The sequence below is a fragment of the Hippichthys cyanospilos genome, chromosome 15 (genome assembly GCF_059441005.1).
Source record: "Hippichthys cyanospilos isolate Australia breed blue-spotted pipefish chromosome 15, RoL_Hcya_1.0, whole genome shotgun sequence".
NCBI lineage: Eukaryota > Metazoa > Chordata > Actinopteri > Syngnathiformes > Syngnathidae > Hippichthys > Hippichthys cyanospilos.
Window position 1 is genome coordinate 4,940,769 of NC_142383.1, and position 25,352 is coordinate 4,966,120.

Sequence of the window (25,352 nt, forward strand, 5' to 3'; positions counted from 1 at the left end):
GGCATTATACGCACACATACTACCCCGGTTTATCATTTCAGATAGCTTATGTGAGGGCTCTGTTTAGATTACGGATTTTCTGTAAATTCCTACATACATCCAGATGTAGACAGTATATCTAAAGTGAAGGGAGATGAGGTACAACTTGAATACCAAAGCACTATAAAACGCAATTGCTTCCACATATCTACTTTGTCAATGAAATGATCCAACCCAAGGGATGTCAAACCAATTTTTATTGTGGGCCACATTGCAGTTATAGTTTCTGTCAGAGGGCAGGTATGACTGTGAAGTCAAACACATTTTAAATGTGTTCGTCATACACTTACCTAGTTTTGAAATCAGAGAAGGGCAAAACTGTTCAAAAGAGAGGTTGGGGATTAAAAATAAAAATGCTTGTTTTCCCGTTGTTGTTGTTTTTTAATTTAAAGACAGCTTGCAAGTTTGGTATTTTAGACAGAAACTTGAAGTCAAATCAGCATTTCTCGGGCGACATAAAATGATGTGGTGGACCAGGTCTGGACCCCGGGCCTCGAGTCGGACACCTGTGATCTAACCTATAAAGTAACATCGTATTAGAAGTGTATAAAACAAAGTCAAAACATAATTACACGTTCATCTTCATCAGCATCAATAGAATGAATGTCAGCACCTGTTGAACATTTTAACAGAAAGAAATGGCTAAGAAACGGAGGTGCGCTAGGACCCTGTTTGGTAGCTCATTTCGTTTCTGTCGACATATGGTGAAATTGGTCTGTTTTCGTCTTTCCAATTTGTTGATTTGAATATTTAATTGTCAAACGTCAGTTGTTGCATGTACACATAATCAATTAAAGAACGCATTACATACGACATGCATGAAAAGAAAGACACGAGAAAAACATTCCAGTTCACTATAAAGTGCCAAAGTTTGTAAACTAAAAACAACAATCATGGTTTAGAAATTGTCTGTCACGGTTCTTGTTCCTTTGATGTTATAGTGCTATTTATTAGATTACATAACATATTTATTATGCATTCTTACGAGGAGAACAAAACGTTTTGCTCTCGTCTATGCAAATAAATGATTTTTTTTTTCCAGAAATAACTTTCAAGTTTCCGAGGTGTCCCTGAATGCGTCACCCCCGTCAAACCTCCACCCCAGGAAAACCAAGCTTCCTTCATCAATCTGAGGTCTACTTGTTAGTGCGTGTCCTTTGGTAGACACTTCAACCCACTTCTGTGCACCTCGACTGGCCTGTGCGCGGAATCCCTTCTCCTTAAGGACTGCGGGAGCGATGCGACGTCTTGGAGGAGGAGGAAGAGGACACCAATTGCCCAAAGCGCAGCAGCCACCTGCGAAGGAGATCTGAGTTTGTTTCTCTAACGTCAACGGTAAGCGCACGAGACAAACCTCTTCGAAGCGATTCACGCCCGTATAGATGCCCTGGGTTGACGTGGGGTTGTTTACTGGACCGTCTCCGTATTACTTGTGGCTCCGAGCATCAGTGCAAGGAAGCCGGCGTGGGCTATGAGTCATAACCCGACAGGCGCAGGGCTCATAGGGGCTCAGCTGTGGAGTGCAACAGCGGCTCTGCAGCATCTCGGAGTCGGTTTTTATTTTTTTTCCTCCCGATAGCATACCGTACATGCAACGAACCGACGTGCTTAAAAAATCCTGTTGCTAAGTGTTTGTCTTGTAAGCATATCGTCTTTGCAGTTCAGTTTGGATTTGAATCGATGCAAGATTGAACGACATCAGGTGCAATTGAAGGGTATATGTTGGGAATCTTGGATCAACAGTTGGGACTTGATCTCTTCTGGTGATAACAAAAATGGTATGCACAGGTAGATTTTAAACAGCATTTCAACGATTACATGTTTGAAGTAAGATCCTGTGACTTCAAAACTATGTGTGCACAAATATCTGATTTCAACAGGAAATCCACTTGGTTGCTATCTAATTTTCATCTACAAGGCTGAACTGACTTAACCTTTACTTTCTCAAACTGAATGTTGTGTGCTGCAATGCACCGTGGGAGATAATCAATGTATAAAATCACTGAAGTTCACAATTAGCACATTTTTATTTTGTATGATATATGACTGTGGCATTTTTTTTCACACATCTGGACTGAATCTAGAATTGTCCAAGATAATGCTGTTTCACAGTACTGCATCTTCATAAAACTTTTCCAGAACCCTGCAGTGTAACTGACTTGCTGCAAATAGTGTAGATCAGGTGTGGCCTGCAGTGTTCGTTATCTCAAGTACACTATAAAAGAACCATACATGTGGACAGGTTCTTGGAATGGCGAGCATAGTTTTTTTTTTTTCTTCTAGTGTTGGGTCACTCCAGAAAGAGAGAGAGAGAAAAATGGACTGTGAATACAGTTGTTGCTTATCCAACTAATCAATTGTGCTTGGGACCAGCAATGGGGCGTTTAAATGTAATTTTTAGGTGGTTTGTTTGGCCGAAAATATCAGACCTTTGGCCGTAATACCAAAAAAAAAAAAAAATCTGGGTCGTTATAAAATATTTCTTTGCCTAAAAGTTTTACTTTTAAAGACAAGGAGTAACCACATGATAGACACTCACATGACTCTAATAACAATACTAAATGCATTTTTAAATAATTAAATAAATAACTATACAAATGAACAAGGCAACCCAGTGGCACACTGGGTTGCGTGTAAGCCTAAATTGGAAAGAATTTTCTAAACCAGTGTTTCCATGTCAATGTTAATAAAAACAAACACAGGCACACAGAAATCCTCCGTATCCTATGACAATAATGAATCAATTTTTGCATCTGGTTGTCAGACTTAAGATGTTGTTGACTCCTAAATCTCTTTGTAAACCGAGATGGTGAGTGAATTGGATAATTAGTGCAAGCTTCCTTTATTGGTTTGCTAATGCAGTTGGCGTCATTTGAGCTTTTCGCAAATATGATGTTTCACATCCCCAGTATATTTTCAAACTGCAGTCACTCACTCATTGGCGTCATGGATTCCAAATGCAACTTGAAAATTACAGTCATGATTCATTATGTTAAAACTGATGTTTATTTAAAGAAAATAACGTGGGGAAAAAAAAAGTTGTGCAAAGCCTGAGGAGAGAAAATGTGATTCAATATTCATGTGTACTGAACAATGAGCAAGTGACTTTTTTATTTCTGAGATTAAGTCCAGTGAGAAGTGGAAACATTTTTCTCTGTTCTAATATTTAGCCAAATAGGAATGGTAACCATAGCAAAATATGGATCGAAACAGATACACACACACTTAGGTGTGTAGTAATTAGTATATTTCCTGGTTTTCTTCCAGCCTTCCTTCCATCTTAAACATCCTTCCTGTTTTCCTCTGACTTGGTCTCTTCATCTACATAATGCTGCCACCTACAGTCTAATGAACTGGAACAGCAGGGTCCTGTCATGAAAATGATTAATGCATAGCATGAAAGACTTACAACTAGGTTGTGAGCACATGGTCACTCTTGTACTTTTCAGGTCAAGTACAGTGTGAGTGATATTACAAGGTCTAGATAAAATTATTTATGTGAAATATGGCCTTGCTGAACTAATGTGGGAGGTTGGATTTATGTTCGATTGCTTTTGGAATAGGGCTGCATGATTATGTCCAAAATAATAATTGATTATTTTGGGCAATATTTAAATTATGATTATTCATCATGTTTGGTCAAACATGTCTATTTATTGCACCTTTTTTTTTAAACAGGCAGTTTATAAACAAGGCTTCAAGGCTTGACGTTTAAAAAAAATCTAAAATAAATAAAGTAAATAATTAAAATAAATTCATGCAAGAAATGGCAAAAGCTTGGCACACAGGGCAACACAGCTAACTTTCTTGCTGAGTCCAAACCAATGAGAAAAATGAAGCCTACTTAGAATCAAGCACATACTACAAAAGACCTGGAACAACACCTACAACATATTTCTGCTTCAATCTATTTATGTGCAAAGAATCATCACACAACTTCAGTCTGCTTTGCAAGATAGAATAAAAAAGGGAAACAGTGTATCTTTTTTTTTCCTTTTTTTTTACATTTTCTACGTTTTGATTTGTAAGAAACATGCCTTTTTTCCCCAAAATAACACGTGGACAACTGCTACTCTTCAGTCACAATTGTCTTTACAAACATCTTTAAAACATCTTTAATTATTTTAAATGTTTGTGAGAAGGCATGGGACAATATCAGAATCTGACGTTGTGATAAACATGAACAAAACTATCATTGTATTGAAATTACAGTTCTGTGTTAATTTCAAATCAATCATTCAACTACTTTGTGTATTAATAAATAGCAGAATGTGGATTCTTTAATTTCATGGCGATGAGGGTCTCATGTTCGAAAGCAAAAAAACTCCCAGGCAGGACTTTGTATGTTTGGACAGGGGAGGAAAGTTCAATTGTTTTGCCTTTTTGACCAACACTTTAGCTCGATATACTGCTAGAGTCCTACCTTGAACAATATAAAAAAAACGCTACGTGAAAGTAGCATAAGTGTAGCTGGGCTAATTTACAGCGGTAACTCAAGTGGGCAAACCAGGACGTGAACGTGAGAACTTGATTGGCTAAGGCAGCCAAAGAGCAAAGAGTATAAGTCACATCAAGAGCACTCTCCCACCGCTGATAGAAATTGCCTTGTGTGAACCAAGTGTGTCACAACTTCCCTAAAAACAAATGGCAAAAATTATGCGTGTATAAACAAAAAGCCTGGGACACAGCAGGATAGGATGCAGCTTACCAGGGAGCTATAGCATCCTGCAGGAACTCCTCAGGAACACGTTCAACAGATGAGGTCTGGAGGTGCTCTTTTAGAGCAGATCAGAAACCCAGCATGATCCACGAGAGACTTTGAACCCAGTTGTTGCTCCCACAGAGTGGCTTTCATGTTATGGTGAAATCATTCACAGAGCTCATTGCCATGTGGGTAGTACGCCATAGTGCAGTGAATCTTCACCTCCAAACCATCAGCAAACTTGTCAGAGGTGAGGTCAGCTGACATACCAAAGTGGGAAAGTTTGCTCGTGCCACCACTGCTAAGATAGTCAATGACAGGTGAGCCACTTCTCGCCACCTTGTGGTGCTGTCCACTATAGCGAGGAGGTGAATGAGCCCACGGAAGGGAATCGGGGTTCCCACCAGACCCCACATGGTCAAACATCTCTCATTCGAATAAGTGCCAGTGAGGATCTGATAAGGTGTTGAACCTTGGTACGCTAGCATACAATACAAGACACAGCTCACATCCTGACAGCTTTCCTGAAGCCGGGCCATATGAACTTGGCCCCCAACAGCTTAGTAGAAGCCTGTGGAGGGGTCAAAAACACAGCGCCAACATCCAGCAGACACGACGGATCACGGCTCGCCAGTGAGACATAACAGAGAAGTGTGATATTGGCGTCATTAAATGTGATGTCCTCTAAATGCAGTCTGGTTCTGAACGGCCTCGTTACGTCGGCAAAATAGTTTTCCTTGCCGGTCATGTGCTGGATGTCTGTAGTGAAATCCAATATGGTAGCAAGCTGGCGCTGCTGCTGACCAGACCACGGCTCCCACCTACACTGAAGAATGATGCTTACGGTAAAAAAACAAAAGCAAACAAAAATATATTATAATAATAAATGATTTCTCGCCAGTGTAGCATTGTCATTTTTTATTTAGTAATTCAGACTGTACAAATAAAACAGCCAGAGCGTGAAAAACATCTCTCTCTCTCTCTCTCTCTCTCTCTCTCTCTCTCTCTCTCTCTCTCTCTCTCACTATATATATATATATATATATATATATATATATATATATATATATATATATATTGCAAGGAACGAGCTACATTAACTCCGCTTGGGTTCGTTTTTACACTAACTAATTTTTGATTGATTCATTTGAACATGGAGGAAAGAAATAATATTCGAACCAACAATTCCCTTTCAAAGGCAAGTCCGTTTTTCATCTTTAGTTTAGAACTTTTTACACCAGGGGTCCCCAACCCACACAGATGTGATGGGAGTCTTAAATACTTTCGCGAGCCATCTGGTTTTGTAACAAAAACGTAGAGATTCCATTCCTTGTCACTTTGAGGGTTCTTTTTGGCTGCAAAGTAGCGCTCAAAATCATTACCGCAATGAAATCATTTCAAATTGAACTCCAGGTACAGTGGACCCCCGGATAACGGCGTCCCTGGCTTACGTTTTTTTCATGTTACGATGTGAAATGCTGAGTGTTTTTGACCCCTCTAAGGCATTTATCTCGCTTTATGATTAACATCAACAACTGTCATGACCTGTGGGGTTGGTTGTGTTTGTTGTTTTGCCTCCCTCTTGGAGGCAAAGGTGATGCTAAGAAGGTGATCTCTGGTTAAGCAGTACCAAAGTCATTCCATTTTAAAGCCCTTGTTTCCTCTTATTTTGCCTGGTCTGTTGCGTTTACTGGTGGTATGTTAATTTTTGAGCTCTGTAATTGACTTGTTGTGATTCTGCTTTGTTTGATGCTGTCAATAAGAGCACAGCGGTGTGTTTCCATTTGCTCTGAGCTCCTGCCTTGATGATGCATAGCCATAAACATTCAAACCTGCCTCAAACCAATAAAAGACACACAACTGTACCACCACCCAGCAATACACGAAGCTTGGCAATTATTTCTGTGTAATTTATTTCTTCTTTAATTCCTTTTCCTCCTGTGTTGGCTTCTTCTTGCAGACAGAAACACTAATGCCGATAACTTGATTCAAAATAAGACTCAAATAAATAGTTGAGCATCAATAAAAAAAAAATAGAAAGCTTGACAAAGAGGGCAGGAAATAAATAAATCTGGGGATGATTTTCCGGAATGTGAAAATACTTTCAGATCAATAAAGGCGCTTGAAGTGGTGCTTGGAAGTACATTGTCTTCCCCTCAGCTGCTACTTTTATCCTCAGTAATAAAACACCATGATTACAACTTCTCATGGAGGGGCACTCCTTATGAAGTGGTGCCGTTTTAATGACTAAGGCTGCATGTTGATCTATGGAACACTTTTCTCTCAGGATATCACACTGAAAATGAACGTTGTTATCTTCAACCTTAAGCAGTATGTTATTAAAGCATGAGGTCTGATCAAAAATCTCTGTCCTTTTTATGGATAGCTTATCTATATTCTGTTTTTCATTTGGTTGGCAAAGCACAAGTGGCCAGTCAACCTGTTTTAATTCTTTTCAGGTGAAGTGTCCTTTTACGATGGTTGGCCGCCACGCCAAGGTAATTTGGAGTCGGACGAATTTCCTCATATCAAGGTTCAGCATTTGCTCAGTTAGTAGGCCATCAGCGCATGTTCTATAAATATATTCGCTATCCGGTTTTGGACATCTTTCGATGACAGTTGTCTTCTGGCCTAAAACCGAAAACCAAGCTGAATTTTTAGTGTACTCGTGTTTTATGGAACTTTCCTTTGGCCGCTGTAACTTCAAATGAAATTTGCATGTACTTGTTCTCGTAGGTTTCTCTTACTCATAGGCCTGGGTGGTATGACCAAAAAAAAAAAAAAAAAATCTCAATTTTTGAAGAGATTTTAAACAATTCTGATTTTAATCTATTTTAATTAAAGTAATAAACCTAACTAATAATTACTTCAAAATGTTTTATTTATTTTAAAATAAAACCTATGCAAATTGATCAGTCAAAAACAATATATGTATATTGATTTTAACTATTGATAACAAACTTAACATATAGCTTGGGCAGAAAATACTGTAACTATTCATAGCTGGAACTGTCATAAGAATTACTATAACTTGCATATAAGGAGAAAAAATAGACACAACTTTGAATGGGCATTTGCATGCGTGTTTGTTTGCACATGTCAACATTGACTTGAACTGCTTCTTCCCTCTTATGTTTGTCAACTTGTTTGCCATGGTGCGAAATGCCACTCACACACATATGGATTGGGACTCCTTTTGGAAAACAGTCACGTTCAAATTTTCTAATTCGGTTCTCATGTCTTGACCATTTATAGATGCACAACGTTTTATCTCTTTTTTTTTTTTTTTTTTTTACTCAGGCGCAGTAGTATGAATCAACATCAGTAATCGCCATTGAGCAAGAATGCTATCCATCGTTCAGCTGACGGCGATTGTCTACGGCGATGTTAGATCTAGATTTAAAAAAAAATCATGTTTTTATTGTTATATGCATAGTAATACTAAACAATGAAGTCCTTATTGTGTTCACTTCCCCGAGCAGATTACATTCAATAATCGAGCAAATAATAAAGTAAATAATAAAACAAACACACAAAAAAAGTAATAGAGCAATAAGAGCAGTAATAATGAACCACTAATAAATGAATAGACTTACATTGTGGGCATATTATGGAGTAGATGTCGTGGAAGAAAGCGTATATGTGTGAGGATAATAGTGCAAAATATGATGTATTTATCAGCTTTCCTGCTTTCACTGTGCAGGGTTTATACGGTGATTGATGATGAGGCAGTTTAGTGCATGAGGGATACTACAGTGGCTACCTGATTTACAGTAGATGCATTGTGCAGCCCTTCAAAATAATTTCAGGCAAATAGTCGCAAGCATTACGAGATGAATTTATGTACTTCAGGAATGAGCTGAGCTCATTTACTCATAATTTTCATCTGGTAGTGTGTTATCATTATTCTATCTGCATTAGATATGAATTATGGGGTCTCTGCTGAATATCTTAGTTTTTTTAGGAGAGTAATTATTACATGAGTGTTTTCCAATAGTGGAGCCAAGGCATATTATGTTGTATAAGCAGAAACTCATGGAACCACTAACCAAAGCTAACAAAAAGTATGCATCACAAATTAATGATCTTGTCTCACTTTAACCACAAATGTACTTAGTGTGAAATGTGTGTGTGTGTTTGTGACAGCGAGAAACTGCACAAGGATTGTGCCCTCCAAAACTGCTTGAATAGAATGACCCATTATTATTATTGCGACTAGTACAACACTACTACTACTACGACTAAATAATTGGTAGCTTTTTTTTCAACAAAATTTTGAATTGATTCACCTCGAAAGCACTCAGCGGTAGAACTTGATGTGAAAGACTAAAAGATGTATATGTGTGAGTGTATGAGTGTTAAAAACTGCTTGGAGGAATACTGGGAAAGCGTAACAAAGATGAGAAAGGAAGCGATTAAAGCATAAGGGAGAAAAAGGCTAGTTGCCTGGTGACAGAGACAGAACTACTGAAAGGAGAGAAGGTGAAGAAAGGATACAAAATGAGGAGGAGGAGGAGAAGAGGTGTGGAGTTGTTTTACAAGTGCAGAGAGTTACTGGTCACGATGCTGCTGCCTTCACTCCTACTGCAATTGCTTAGCCGCCTCTCAAAGAAGGAAGACAAATATGCCGTTAACTATGCGTGCGCCTCCTTCGTATTTTTTTATTATCTCCTGCTTTGTTTCTATTGTCATCATCATCTTACTTCTTCCTTTACCGCCACTTGCAATTTTAGAAGCCATGTCTAACGAGCATATCGGCATTTCTGTGAATGACGTGACGCCGGCCAACAGCATATCGGCATCTCCGTGACTGCCTTAATCGACCGATAGCATATCGGCATTTCCGTAACATGCGAGAAAAGTTGTTTTTGTTGATGCAGCAAAGCGAAAAAAATGGTGCGGACACTCTGACCGGCATGTTGGATGGTTCGTAAGACCAAAAGGTTTTTGCGTAAAAGGGGGACAAAACAACGCCGCGGTCCACGTCGTAAGATGAAAAATATGTAAGACAGGGGTTCGTAAACTGGGGGCCCGCTGTATAAGGCGCCCCGGATTATATGGCGCACCCTCAATTAATGACATATTTTAAAAAATTTTCAATCACAATATAGTCATACTCAAAGTAATAACAATAATAACTTAAATAATGACTCCAAACTCTCAATAGCATAATAACTCAATGTCAATATGAGCAACCTTGTTCAACTGTAAACACCCAAAAGAAACAGGTAAAGCTTACTTTATCAGTTCATTCCCCATCTACAAATGCCAATCTCAATATTGATCCATGTATAAGGCGCACCTGATTATAAGGCGCACCATCAGCTTTTTTAATAAAATAATGCTTTTAGGTGTGCCTTATAGTGCAGAAAATACAGTACCATAATATTGATGATATTAACAGCAAATCATCTGAAGTTTTTACATTTTATTTTGAAGACGAAAATGCAGCAGCAACAAAAAAGAATGTCCATACATTTGGGACCTCACAAAATGTCTCAGAGAACAGTAGTCATAGAGATGAGTCAAAATACTTGAAACAAGTCACACCCAATGGACTGCATTCTCTGCATACACTGTCATTTTCTTGGATTTGTTTTCATCTGTAATTGGAAAAAACTAAAAAACAAACTGCCAGACTTCCAGTTGAACCCGTACTTCAAAGCAAACCGTGAACCAGAAATTATTTAGACCATTAAATAATAAGTGTTGACATATTTATCTCAAAGGGTCCATATCATGCCATTTTAAACTTTCCAGGTAAATATATGTATGTAAAATAAGACCTCTTATCTTTGACACATGAACAATTCAAGTTCTTATTTTAGTAACGACGTTTCTAACCAGGTAGTGAAACATCTTGTTAACTGAGACCTCACCTCTCACTGTGTAGCGGCTGCGCCCCCCTTTATGCTGTCATTAAAAAGCCAAAAAGCTTGAGAACACCTGCTTTCAAGAATCACTCCAAGATCACTTTGTGGAATTTTTACAAGATTATGTTTGTATTGTCAGGTCTTAACAATTGCCATTACGAATGCTTTGCTGCATCTAAAATTAACATTTGCGACTTTCGGTTTCAGTTTAATAAAAGTAAATGACTGCACACTTCGACACTGACGCAGTTGCAGTTTCTTCTGATTGACTCATGGTTCTGATTTAACTGGCAAAACCCTCTTTATCGGGAGACAAATTTATAGGGAGAATTGTCAAAATCTCACTGTACAGCTAAGCACATCTTAACTTTAGGTAATAATGTTTTAAACGTTAAAAAAAAGTATGAAAGTTGGTCATTTATAATTAAGTGGGAATGTGTTATTAGGTCTTCTGTGTTTATAAATGTTTTTTACCAAACATTTTTTTTAACACCAACATACTCAATAGCTGCATCCTTACTGGAGAAATACAGGATGCTCCAATTATTTTCAAATCACCTTTGTGAATGCACATAAATTGACTGTGTTTTTTGGACACTAAAAAGAAATACTGGAAAGTGTTTTTTTGTTTTTTTTTTCTGGCTCTGGGAATTCAAAGTGCTCGGAAAAAAATCTCACAGCCAGTTCCTATTCACACACATTGCAGTTTAATCATTTACCCAAATGCATTTTGAAAACTTTCTGTGTCCGTACTAATGTGCAGCAAGTTCTGGTCCTTAGAGTCTTTTTATGCACATCAATCTTTACCCATATATTTAAAATTTAATATGTAGTTATTTTTATTTCTTTTTGGTTATCTTTTATCTTTTCAATGCAGACCACTTTACAAATGATATTCCCAAATTTTAGCAAATCAGTTGTAGGGTAGTTTGCTGAAAGGAAAATTCCATAGGGTACATCACAGGAAAAAATGTCAAGTACCACTGTTCTAGAATAAATCCACCCATCCATTTTCTTATCCTCAATCATTTTCCAAGATTGCAAAATAATGGAAATTTTACATATACTACAGCATAATATAATAATATATTAATATGATAGAATTGTTTGAACGATTCATTTTTATTGATTTTTGTTGTTTCACCTCATTTATCCTGCTCTGATCTTCTATTTTAAATCTAAATGGTAGACATTCTTAAAAAAAAAAAAAAACTTTCTCACTGGGCTCCAATTTTACTGGTTCAATTTTTATAACCACAAAAGTTATGTACTGTATCTTGTTGGCTGCTGTCCTTTCTGGTCTAGTCTCTTTTGAAGCATTGCCATTCTAAATTGAGTTGTGTTCAAGTTAACACAGGTAACAATGATACGCCCCTTGCCTTAAATATTTCTTCAACTTCTTCCAAACTGAAAATGCAGCATTTACAAATCAAAATTCAAGTTTTTCTTTTTTTGAATGAATTTTATTGCAAAGTATGCACCGTTTTGTAGGGTGAGGCTACCGTGCTTATCCATTATACTGTGTATATCTTCGCTATTTTCAACTTGGACTTGAAATGAATGAAGTAGTCACAAGACCCTATAACAAAAAGACAGAGAACTCAATATACACTGTACATTTGTGACGAGAAGAACATGATGAAAAGGAAATAAATAACAACATGCATGACTCAGGGCTGCCGTTTTTCAAGCTGTAAAATATAAAAAGCCACTCCAGTGATATTTTCACTTACTCATTCTAAACTCTCTCTGTGTCTAGCAAACACACAAAAATGCAAATACAGACAATCCGCAGGAGGTTCATACATGTTTTATTGTAGCAGCATGATGAATTCTATTGTCCTGATTATCCATATGCATCTTTTGTAACCTTTCACTAAAAAAAAAAAAAAAAAAGATCGCAAATGTGCAATTTGTGTTTTGTGCTTTTAGAAAAAAAATAAACCCCTCAAACCCAAATAACTATAACTATAGAATGTTTCTAGAGTTGTACAGGCATTCATTGAAAGATGTGGTGAATGTTACACTTGGGTTGAATAAATGAACATTCGTTTTTATTGGTATGTATAGTTTTTCTTTTTACATTTGTTCGGCAGTTTTCAGACATGTATGTAAAATACAAATCGTCAGGCTGCTTCCTATATACAGAAAATTGAAACAATCTTTAATCCTTTCACTACTGATTCTTTTTTTTTCTTGAGAAAAATTCAATTTATGGCATATATTACTTGTTTATATGTCTAAGATATTTGGAAAATTAGTGAAATTCCCACTTCCATTTCCACCAAGAAATACCACTGGGACCGAATATCCCAAAAACTACCATATTTAGACATAAAAAAAAAAAACATGACAAGTGAAAATGATCACTAAACGCCTAAAATACATAGTAATCAGTGTAATCGATAGTAACACACACACATATTATAAATATATCGCACATATCGATATATTTCCGCAGTAATTGTACAACGCAAGCTACCTTGTTGACAGCGGGCCCAGCACTGGCTTGTCGTGTATGGGAAAAGTTGCTGAACGCCACTGGAACGTGCAGACAGGTGTGTAATGAACCACTGGGATACCATTTCATCTTATTGCTACCATTCCTATTCCAACTGCCATTTTTTGAAAAGCTCTGGGAAGCATCGTCCCATCGGGAGTGGAAGGGTTAAGAGTGAGGACACTTTTATCTGTGTTCCGTAATTGATCAATGTGCTGTTTACGACCGCATCAGTTTAACTCACGTGGTAATTCTATCAGCATTAGCCAGCGCTATTGACTTGCTGATTTCATTGTGGCCTGTGAAGACCATGACGATCAGCAGGTGCGCTACAATGATTTCCATTGTGAAGGCTCGACTTGACATTGTGTTCTTGGAGTCGCATATTGCCTCCGTACGTCTTACGCATAATAGATGCCCTCCTGTTTGCGAGAAGCTGTTGTTGTCTTGTGACTCTGACATCCAGGCTGAGATTTTTATCATCTATCATTTTTATTGTTGAATTGTTGTCACAGGGATTATCGTTACAGCTGCATAATCCATCCATTTTCTAAAGCCGCTTATCCTCACAAGGGTCGCAGGCCGGCTGGTGCCTATCCCAGCTGTCTATGGGCAGTAGGCGGAGGTTGCCAGCCAGTTGCAGGGCACACAAAGACAAACAAGCATTCACGCACCCAATCACACTGAAGGACAATTTAGTATGTCCAATACTTCCGTAGGAAGCCGGAGTGCCTGGAGAAAACTCACGCAGGCTTGGGGAGAACTTGCAAACGCTACACAGGAAGGCTGGAGCAATGGTTTCAGTTCAGGAACTGTGAGGCGGACGTGCTCTGCACTTGCACAGTATTTGTGAAAAAGTCACTGTTGTGCAGAAAACAGTTTCTCCTTTTGTCCAAAAGAGCTTGTTGCCACTATTTTCCAACTGTGATTACTAAAGGAAGGAATAAAATACAATCTTACTTTGTTTTTTTTTGAGGTAAAGAAAGCAATTCAATCTTTCATATGGTACCACCAATGCCTACATAGTCACACTATACAATGAAAGATGTGTCAAAATGCTGGCACTCTAGGTAAGGCACAGCACTGAAAGAGTTAAGGGACACACTTTTTTGTTTTTTTGTCAATAAACTACCGCTCTGGACCAGTCAGTTTAGTAATACTAACAGCAAAAAATGCAAATCTTCAAGTTTGGTATGGGGTCACTGCTTTTGCCATGTAACTTGGCCTCAAAAAACACGCACCTGGATAGCATTTTTTTTTTTACCACACAATACTCACAGGGTGTTCTTTTTTTCCCTATAACTAGGGATGCACGGAAATGAAAACGTCAAAAACAAAAAATGAGTTAAGCTTGGCTGAAAACTAAGGATGGGGTTGAGGGTTGGTGGGGTTCAAACTGTAATGTCACAAGCAGTGCCCTGCATCTGCATTTGCATATCCATGCAACTCTCTAAATGATTGATGAAAATGGAAAAGTGCATACTCGAAATATAATTCTTGTTCAGTGTATTAACACCTGCTTAAAGGAGACTAATTTCAAAGTTGTTTTTTTTAAATGTAAATTTATATTACTTATGTTTAGAAGGTGTATTATCTATTTGGATTTATTGACATACCAACCACTTGAACGGAGTACAGAACTAGTTATTTAATTAGGTATTGAAATCAAGTCAAATATTTTGGTAATTTAACCTCATCATTTTTCTTGATATATGTAGATTTTGTTGTTGTTGTTGTTGGTGGTTTCATCATTCACTCTTAATAAGAACCTAAGGGAGATAACTGAATTCTGTTCAGTACTATGTGGGACAAGCACAGCCCGTCGTCAACAAGAGGTCCTGATGATTCAGGAACATTTCAAAATTACGGTTGCAATCTTCACTAACTACTTCCATTGTCTGATTGGAATGCACAAATAAACCTTCAGCTATCTCCTGAAATGTTGTAGTGCAGGAGTTGGATGAATTGTTTAAGTAGCAATGTCTGACTGATTTTATAGCCAGTTCTATACCTGGAGCAATAAACTACTAAAGTATGGTTTAATTGTTCTATTGTATTTCAATTGGACACACTCAATTGAATGACATTTTTTCTTTGGTTTTGAGGAGTAATTTTACATTCAATTTTTTCTCTGTTTCCTACAGTGTTTTAATAACTTTGTACCAGCACTTCTCAGTTGTAGTTTCTCAAACAAATTATTCAGTAATTTTGGTCCTCCAATTCAAAAATAATAAAAAACAAACAAACAAAAAGTTAATTAAGCACAGATACAAGTCATTTCTAACTTGGGTGTTGACATTTCACAATGTGCACGAAACATGAGGTGCATTCAAATGCATTAAGACATTGTAAACTCAGACACAACTTCATTATTTACATACATTATTTATTTGTTTATTACCTAATATCTATTATGGATTTATTTGTTAATGAATGAACTGAATAATACACTGTTACCCCCTGCCAAATTTACTTGGCAACAGTCTAACGAGGTGAGTAGTCACACTTATTCTTTTCCCCTCTTAAAATTCTGGTTTTATACCTAACACACTGTAAGTCTGTGACATAGTTGAATTCTGACATCTATATAGTTTGTCAATAGTCTGCAATAGCTGATAAGAAGGTAAAACGTTGTGTGGTGGTCTCCTCGTTAATAACCCAGAAAAACTTGATGAATTTCTGCAGCTGGCAACCAGTTTAGAGTGTACCCCGCCCACTTTTGATTTGTTTGTTTTGACAATGGATGAATGGATTGATGGAAATTTGTGATTTTATGAAAGATGATGAAAAAAAATGGTCCAGAGTAAACATCCTTATGCTTAGCACGTCTTGTATAAGTAAATAGTGTATGGTTGCTGCAGAGAAAGATTTTTTTTTTTTTTTCGTAAACGTTTGTGTTGAACTATGGTTACTTAGTGTACAGTACATAGTGTAAGGTCCCCCTACAGAAAGCCTACTTAGCACTGGCACCATTCTCATTCAGCCGTCGAAAGGGATAGCGGCAATTACTGCGGGGTGGCCAGTGAACCAGAGTCTGATGCCTGCTGCGTGTGTGTGCGAGTATGTGTATGCGTGTGCGCGTCCATGCGTGTGCGTGTGTTTGTCGTCTTAGCACCTTCCTGTAAGCTCATTTTCATGGTAGATGTGCATCTGTGCTGTTCAATACATTAATAAGACCTTTTGTGGCTCACTGGGAATTGTGACTTGCCAACCTCTAGATGGAACATTTTTGTTTGATGTTGAAATCTTAGCACATTGTTGTGGGCCCCGTTGCCCTTTTCATATTCTGCTAATGGGAGCAGAGGGATTGTAACTCCTTCCCTGATGTAGTTGGAAGCGGTTTACTACAGCTGTTCCTGCTGATGTGATGGGACAAAATATATGGCTATGCTCGAACTTTGAGCCTCAAAGCAAGAGAGAGAGTGTTCAGTATTCAAATGCGGCGAGTGTGTTCTTTGTATTTCTCACGTTTGCTCCAGTGGCCTTTTGTGTCTCTACTTGTCCACATCTCGCTTTAACACATCAACCAGAACCACCATTATTTTGAACGATGTCACTTCTGCTTATGTGGTTGTGCTGTATGACTGGATCACACAGTTTACAGAAGAGGCGGTCCAAAACGTACTCTTTCGTTTTTAGTTGCTCCATTATACATTTTTTTTAATACTGTTTTGTATATGGTAGTATTGCAGATACGCTATGGTCCCCTTGCGGTTACTCTGCATAAAAGGCAGCACTCATCCACAGCTGCATTGATAATGTTTAATGCAAAACATAAAATATATATATTTTATTTTGACAGCTGTGCTTTTCATTTATATGTGCTCTTGTGTGGACGCTTGCACAAGCGAGATAATGTGTGAGCAAGTTTGCAGTGTAGTCACTTTACAGTAGCTACGTTTTTACTGTAATTTGAGCAACTTTTCGGCACCACTAGTTACTATTTTTCCAAATATATAAGAATGGAAAAAAATGACATCAGTGGTCCTAATGTTATCGACATTTTTATTCCCTGCAAGCTAGAGAGAAGATGATGATAATACTGTAAATCTACTACATGAATCTAGTTTCATATATTGTACATATTAAATGCATTATCACTGTATCATCATACATCACTGTCACTAATATATATTTCATGCTAATATTTAATATATATTGGAGACCCCTGATGCAAAATAGCTGTTAGGAGTTGGCAGTTGGTGTGAAAAATGAATTTTAATGACCACTTTTACCTTTGGGTAACATTTCCATAGGGATAACTTCATAAAATATCTAAACACAAAGCAAATAATCGATCATTCGCTTTTTCTAAATTCACAAAAGATAACTGACAATCCTTAATTAAACAATTTTGACCAGTTGAACAGTTTGATCACATAAATCATTTATTTGATTTAGACAAAAAATAATGACAGCAATTGAAAATGATTATAACTCCCGCACAGTCTTCGTCAAAGAACACATCACTGCACCACCTGGTGCCGTAGATGTTCAATTACATTACACAGTGCAAAAGCGAAGCCTATTTTCCTACCCAACTCCCCGTCGTCACCAGCTGGGGGGGTGCATCCCACTATTTGAGAAGGACTGTATTAAAAGAAATGTTTTCCTGCTGTTGATTTTCATTGTAGCAACAGAAGCTACACATTTATTTGTTAACGATAACATATACAATAATTAAGGTAATTTGAACAAATTTGCCCTTTCAGATGTGCATTTTAAAGTGGTAGTTTATTGAATACACTAAAGGTTTTGTGGTCCTTACTGAATGATGTTTTACAGTATTTATTTTCAAGCCTGTTTTTTAGTCTGTGTGGCCACTAGTGAGATTGGAACAAAGATAAACAATGCGATATTGATCTTAAGTTTACACAGGTAAATGACCCCATAAACTGTCCAGCAGTGAGGAGACTACTGAGAGATCTTTCTATGATAAATATATTAACTGTAACAGTACAATCTGGTTAAGTTGATAAACTGTTGTATTCCCTTGGAAATGTTATCTAACTAATTTTAAATTAAATTACACGAGAGAGCATGCACTCTGGACACATTATCATTGGCTTCTGTTTATTTGTTGCTGTGGATTGCACAACATGAGTTGACTTATGTAAGAAATAGCGAATGTATTTCCTCCTTTGAAGCATTACCTTGTCACATTTCAGGTCTTTACACTTCCTGCTTTACTACTTCACCTGCATACCCTGAGGCTGCTTTCCGCTGCACTTGCTTAAATTCATTATGTGTGTGTGTGTGTGTGTGTGTGTGTGTGTGTGTGTGTGTGTGTGTGTGTGACTAGAGCTAGTTTACCATATTCTGGCCCCACCCTCTAATTACACAGCACAGCAGTGGCAGAGTCAGACAGAAGCAAGAGACAATAGCAGAGGAAGAAACGAAAAGAGGGAAGCAGAAAGAAAAATCTTCAAACTACTAAAACTCAGTAGGTAAAAAAGCTACAAGATAAAAAGAAGTCAGTTAGCACGACTGTCGAAAAATAACCGAGATGTGCGTCCTTCTAGCCAGGATGCTAGAGTAAAATCGGATAATTTGATCCAGTCATAATTTAGTCACTACAGCATCTTTTCCTCGTCGGTTTTTATGTCAATTTTATTCAGTCGCGAAATGGTAATTCAGCTGGTTGCTTGCGCTGTTTTATCTCTTTATTTAATCGACAAGTAAACCGCCACAACCTCACCAGCAAGGTGATTGGTGGCCTTAACCGAGTTATTCATCCTTCCCTGCAGCCGGCCAGAAAGTCAGCTGATCAGATAACTCAGTGTTGCTGCTTGTGGTTGAGGGGGAGTGGCTCTTAAAGTTCCTCGTCCTCGTCCGCCTCCAGCTTGAATGGTAGGCAAACAAGTTAGTTGGTGTGTGTAGATGCGAGGCTGCTGGTCAGCTGCTCCCTGACGCCTCCTTTCCCCCTCCAGGACCCGACACTGTCGAATCAGCTGAGGACCCACTGAGAGGTAAGCCGGGCCTCGAAGCCACGGAGATGGATGCATGTGACAGGCCTCTTGAGAAGCGCAGGAGGGAGGGCGCTTGTGGACAAGCGAAAGCTTAAGACACAAATTGATTGTTTTTACTGGGAAACGTAAATGTGTGTGTCTGTGTTCTTGTGTGTTGCCGAGGAATCTGATCACGGCCTTTTCTATGAAAACTGCTGATATGCTGTTTGCCTTTGGGTTATCAAACTTGCAAGAGGCTGGTTATGTTCTTGTCGGATGTGTCTCGTGATCAAGGGATGATGTGCGCCTCAGAGTGACTAGTAAAACAGTTTGTGTGGTTTAAATTGAACCAAACGTTTGTGTAAACTGTCAAATTCAAACTTGGGCAAAACTGCTTTAGGATCAACGGGCGGTTTCTTAAATCATCAATTTTGTTTCTTCTAAAATGCATTTAGAGTTATTGTAAAGCACGCAGGCCAACTGGGGGTTTATTTAATTAAAAGTGTCTTCTCAAGTAATTACCAGTCACAGTATTTGGTAACACCTGTTCAATCTAGTGAAATTCCATCCTGAATTATTCTATAAAGAAAATGTTCCCTATTGTGGTCATACTTTGTAGCAATATAATACTGCAGCACGACCAAGTTTTTTAATACATAATACTTCCAGTCTCACGTTGCTGAATGAGGTCAATTGAATATCAGAAACACCTTTTACTTTGATGCGTTGCCGTTCCTACACCACAGACATGATCTAATTACAATAATCAGAAGCTGTAATGATAGAAAAAAAATCATGCATAGAGAATAATTGGCTTTTCAATAACCAGTATGCTGGAAATATTATTATTTCTCTAGATAAAAAAAAAAACCTACATGAAATGTATGTATGTATATTTCTATTAATAAGATCAATCTCATCACAGTTGAGAAATACTTGAAGAGGTTTGAAAACTCCGCTCAGTTTCCTGTGTGTGTTTGTAGGTTTCCTCGGTGCGTGTGTGTTTTCTGAGTAGTTATACAATATGATCAAAGTCAAAAATGATAGTAGTACCAATAATAGTTATTTGGCAGCATATAGTTTACTTATATAGTTTCACTTGTTTTTGCCACTGACATGAGAGGGGAGAAGCGGAACACTGAATGACTAGTCTAGTACCGTGTTTGACATTGTAAGTGGGAATTGTTGGATTTGATCAGGCCAGCCCTGCCTCACCTCAAACAACGTCTGCATGGATAGCTTCCAGCTCCCTGCTACGCTGCTCAAGATAAATAACCTACTACATAATGAGTAGATGTTTGTATGACTAATACCCCAACATACCACAAAACACCATTGCATGCATTATTGATTTTGTTGGACTAACCACCATTTCTTCTATGGCAAAGGGTTCCTCGCATTATCTTTGTTTTGAGAGCTAGAAAGAATGTAATGTGGTCAATCATTCCATTGTTAAATTTGAGACTGCAACTTGTGATGTTTGTTGGCGAGGAGGGAGTTGATAATGCCAAAACACTCAACAAGGAGGCAAGGAGATAAACAATGCAGTAGGAAACTGAGCAGGACACAGTAGGCCTATTAGTGTAGGCTCGCTACCTATTTTTCTCTCTAAGCAGAGAGATGATGTTTGGACTCACATTACTTGTTATTTGATGTGGTTGTGCACTGCAGTTAGAATCCGTCAAGGCTGTTGAATCCAGCCCATTACTACTAAACTGCGGGAATAACATTGGGTTATTTAAAGGTTTAATCACAATCAACAGTTTCACTGAGCATGTTGTCATCGGAGCACATTTTTAATTTTCACTGCTAGTGATGCTAGAACTGTTTTTTTAAGATAACAATGCAAACATTTTCTTGACAGGATTGTTTGAAGGTGACTTGGTTCACCGTAAAGCAGTCAGTCATAACTGTCATCATCTAAGCAGAAAAAGGCACAAGAATACTTGAAAACAGGTTTGACAGCAGAGGGAAACACATGTGCTGAATATTGTTTTTAAAGTCTGTAAATGTTAGAAAAGTCAATACTGATTAGCTAGAGGCCTGAGTGTTGTTGAGAAATTCATCCGAGGCAAATATATCTCATTTCTACCTTCTCACTTGCTCAATTATCTGGTATAGCGATGAGACTTTTGGCTCTTTAAAGGGAACCGTTCATTAACGAACCGTTCACTAAAACGATTGCCTCATTTATGCTTTTTAGTTTATGTCAGAACATAAATGTTTTACTTTTAAAACAAACATTGGGATTATTGATGCATCACAATTCATGTCATACGCATGTCTGTTTGGAAATGACTTAATTAGTCAGCTCACTGAAATAGGGGGTGTGGCAACAAAAGTATACTTTTATGTGACCGTACTGACCACGGTAAGTTCAAAATCAGAATTGAAATTCGGAAGCAAAGCAATCCAAGCACCCTTTCTTGTTTCATATTGGAAACTGAAGAACAGTAAACGAGCCTTTAGCTGACCTTCTTTTATGTGTTCATCCAACACATTAACGCAGCGCCTTGATTAGCTGTTCTTCTTCTGCTGTTTATGTTTCTTCTACGCAATATCCACTACGGGAAGAGCATCATTCACATGAAGGCAAAACTTGACAACAAGACTGAAGGAAACAAATCGTGGTCATATTTTGTTTTGTTTTTTTTCTTACTTGTGTTAAATAAGCACATAAGAGGTCAGATAAAGAAAGGCATGAGCCTGAGCAGAAGTTTTACATTATCTTTCCGTCTATTTTCTTAGCAACAGATCCGGATCCTACCCCAGCTGTCTTCGGGCAGTAGTCAAGGTTATTGTTACTGGTGTGATTATTTGTCACATATCTGATTTTGTTCCCATTCAGCAGGTAGCAGTATTGAGCTGGTGTTTTTTGGGGTTGATTTTTTTTATTTATTTATTTATTTTGGTGGGTGTGAAGAAAAGACTTTGAGTTTGATCTTCTAAAGATGAATCCCATATTTTGCGGTGTTTGAATTCAAGTGACACTTGAATGATAAAGCTGACTCTGTGTTAGCTTCTCACACTTGCTGCTATTGGTTAAAGTCATGTTATTGTATTTTTGGTATTTTTCCCACTTTTCACAGTTAAATACACATATGCCTATAAATTACAATACATTTGGCACATTGGTGATTTCATTTCTTATTGAATATGAGTTATGATACCGATATTTTTAAATGAAAACATCTTGTTGACTAAAGCTGCAGCTTTCACGGTGTGGGTGCCTCGCCTCTTTAATGATCTAGTTCAACAACGGCCAGCAACAAAACATGCATCCATCCATCATTTTCCTCATCAGGGTCGCAGGTCACTTGAGCCTACCCCAGCCAAGTGAATGAAGAAGCCGAAACAAGCATTTTACTGACATTAAAATGCAAAACTGTCTCAAGAGACAGCGCTCACTAAGAACTGTCCCTCTTATCAAATTGGTTCCATGGGAAACCACTAAACCAGAATTCATAACAACAGTTCCGCCTGTGGGGGAATTATTTACTTCTGACATTGATTGTCAGGCTCCCAAACACACAATTTCTTCAACACTTCTTGTAACTAATAAATTACTGCTCTTGGTCTTTACTTGGCCGTCTCTGTGCTAGATCTCTTGGGAATAGGATCGTTTCCTATGTTCTGTTTTCCTATGCCAGGAAAAACAAACAAATGGCCTGCTTTGTATTGTGAAGTGCAGGGGTGTCAAACTCCTTTTCATTTTGGGCCACATTGTAATTATAGTTTCTGTCCAAGAGCCGGAATCAATTTTAAGTGCGTTTGTCACACGCTTACCTAGTTTTGAAATCAGAGGCTGTTTAAAAAAGGTTCAAAAGAAAGATTGGGCCCCCCCAAAAATGTTTTAAGACAACTTGTAAGGTATTAGCCAGAAACTTGAACTCAAATCAGCATTTCGCGGGCCAGATAACATGATGAGGCGGGCTGGATCTGACCCCTGGACCTTGAGTTTGACACCAGTGGTGTAGTGATAGACAAAAGGAAAGTATCGACATAGAACAAACCATTAGAAAGCTGCTGTTCTAAAGAGTCCAAAATGAAGAAATAAGAGGGCGTGTGTCCTCTGAAACACGTGTCATACCTCATGTCCAATCTTGGTTAGAGTTAATTTTTTTGATTTTCAGTTTTTGTGCCATGGAGATACAAAGACATCTTTTTCTTACTCCTTGCACGCAACCCTTCCATAGACACGGGTTGTCTTGTAAACCAAATTCTTGAGCAGAGGAGCCAGCAACTTTGCAAAGAGGGTCAAAGGCCAAATGATTTTCAATTTCCTCTTCAGCAGCGTGGCTGTAATTAGAAGTAAGGAGATTAACGCTTTAGTAAAATGTCAACTTCAAGATGTGCAACAACATTTTAAAGGATGAAAAAGACTGATTGCGGTGGAACCTTGATTTAAACTAAACTTCAGTCTTTAAGAACAATTCAAATTATATACATAATTTTTGTTTAACAACCGGCCTTGGCATTGACTTGCCTGAAATGCACAAGATTGGATCTATAAAAACAATATGATTTTAAAATCCTATATTATTGACACTATTTGCTTTAATGCCTCCATTATACCCTTATATTTTTGGTAGAAAAAATGTCCCCATTCAGGCATGGTATACCTGTGTGCGCCTCACTGTTCTGCAAAATTGGGTGTATTGACCACAATTATTTTAAACATTCAAACATAAATTCTGTCAAATTACTATTATTATTATTTTTGCTTTAATCCATGTGAATTGCAATGTATGTATTTTTAACCAGACTGAATAACTTAGTTTTGGGACTGGAATGGATTTATTGCATATCCATTTGAATGAGAATAAAAATAGTTAATAAAGGTCTCACAGAAGCAATTACTGGTAAGTTTGTGACTTGAGATTCGACTGTACTTCTGTCCTCATAAAGGCTGCCAGTTTACCTGCCACCTACAAACTTAATTGGCTGCAAAAAGTGCTGAGAGTGAAAAGACCTTTTGAGGTTTTAGCCATACATTGTTAATGGTAACATGGCTGCAAAGAAACAGCTTTGCGCATCATGAACAATTAGATCTGCTTTTTCACTTGAGCCCGCAGGGCATCTCATACTGTGGATTGTTTTTCATTGCGAATTGCTTGACAAATTAGCCATGAAAAAGTAAGCCGCGTAAAACCCTCAAACTCATATTGATTGGAATCTCATTTGGTAATTTGACTGCAACTAGCTCTCGGGAGTCATTAAGCCTTTGAAATATAATATTGTATATTTCACATATTTTAAAATATGTAAATGGTGAATTTATTGTTTAATACGTTACTGTGCAATCGGGATATGGCGTCAGTATAAGACAGACATTTTTTTAAGAGCTGTATAAATAATTGTGTTATTACTAAGACAATATCAGGATTTGTCAGTAAGATATGAATGAACTTATATATAGTATTTATGTTTGTACGACTGCATTGCATTACAGTGATTGGTTTTCAAAGGTCATTCAGTTCAATTCGATGTAAAAACCTGGCAACCATCACTTTCTGCTTATTTTAGAATTGTTCTTCCTGGAAGTGCGTCATCCATGCTGACCTTTCCCCTCCAGCTGTGGTAGCTTTCTCTGTTGTTTGTTGTCTTATGTCCCGCTGTGGGATTAAGGAAGGATTGAAGGAGCTGGTTGAGACTTGCAAATCTGTAATGATGCTGTTAATATTAGTGCTACTGTGCCTGTTTGCACTGTACTGAGACAAAGACTATGAGGGCTTTGAACCATCTGATTTGTAGATGCACTGTAGATAGAAGTAGCATACTCAGGCTGAGTTTCAGAATATAGTTTCTTCTACATTCCAATTTTTAATCAGGACATTCAGTTTTTTTAGCCAGTAAGATGATTCAAGCAAGGCCCCTTCAAATTCATATATTGTTCTTCTTGTTATGTTTTGCAGGACATAATACACCAGTTCTCTTCTTCCCATATGCAAAAATGATTTGATTTCTTTAAAAATGCTTTTAATCGCAAGTGTGTAATTCTACATATGTTGCAAGACAGTAAAAAAATCTTTGCAATTATATGTACTGCAGGTACCGAACTCAGAATTTGTTTTGATTTGCTAGGAATAAGTGAGCTGTGTTTGGAATTCCTAGTTAAAGATGCTTCCCCTGTAACACAATTCTGGATGGATGGATGGACTGAAAACAGATCATGTTAAGCTACTTTTTATCCTGTTGTCCGGATTACACTAAGAAGTCCTTATATATGAATCTTAATTAAAAAAATATATATATATATATTCCAAACATTTAATGGCGTCAAACTAATA

The 25,352-nt window shown here is 37.7% G+C and overlaps 1 protein-coding gene and 1 long non-coding RNA gene across 6 annotated transcripts in view; one reads left to right on the forward strand and one right to left on the reverse strand.

Moving 5' to 3' along the window:
* Positions 1-133: 133 nt before the first annotated feature.
* LOC148411441 (uncharacterized) lies at positions 134-1,542 on the reverse strand. The gene is made up of 3 exons (XR_015868043.1): positions 1,394-1,542; positions 1,218-1,335; positions 134-557 (listed from the first exon to the last, which is right to left on the reverse strand). It is a non-coding gene; the product is annotated as an uncharacterized LOC148411441 (long non-coding RNA).
* The window catches only part of rab27b (RAB27B, member RAS oncogene family), a 47,017-nt gene continuing 22,796 nt past the window's right edge, over positions 1,132-25,352 (forward strand). The window contains exons 1-3 of one of the 5 annotated variants that reach the window (XM_088435731.1): positions 1,132-1,374; positions 18,862-18,964; positions 19,045-19,083. The gene's annotated coding sequence lies outside the window, so the exon portion shown is untranslated. Of the gene's footprint in view, positions 1,375-18,404; positions 18,562-18,861; positions 19,084-25,352 lie in introns of those variants that run through there. The other 4 variants (XM_088435729.1, XM_088435730.1, XM_088435728.1 and 1 more) reach the window with 4 other exon arrangements.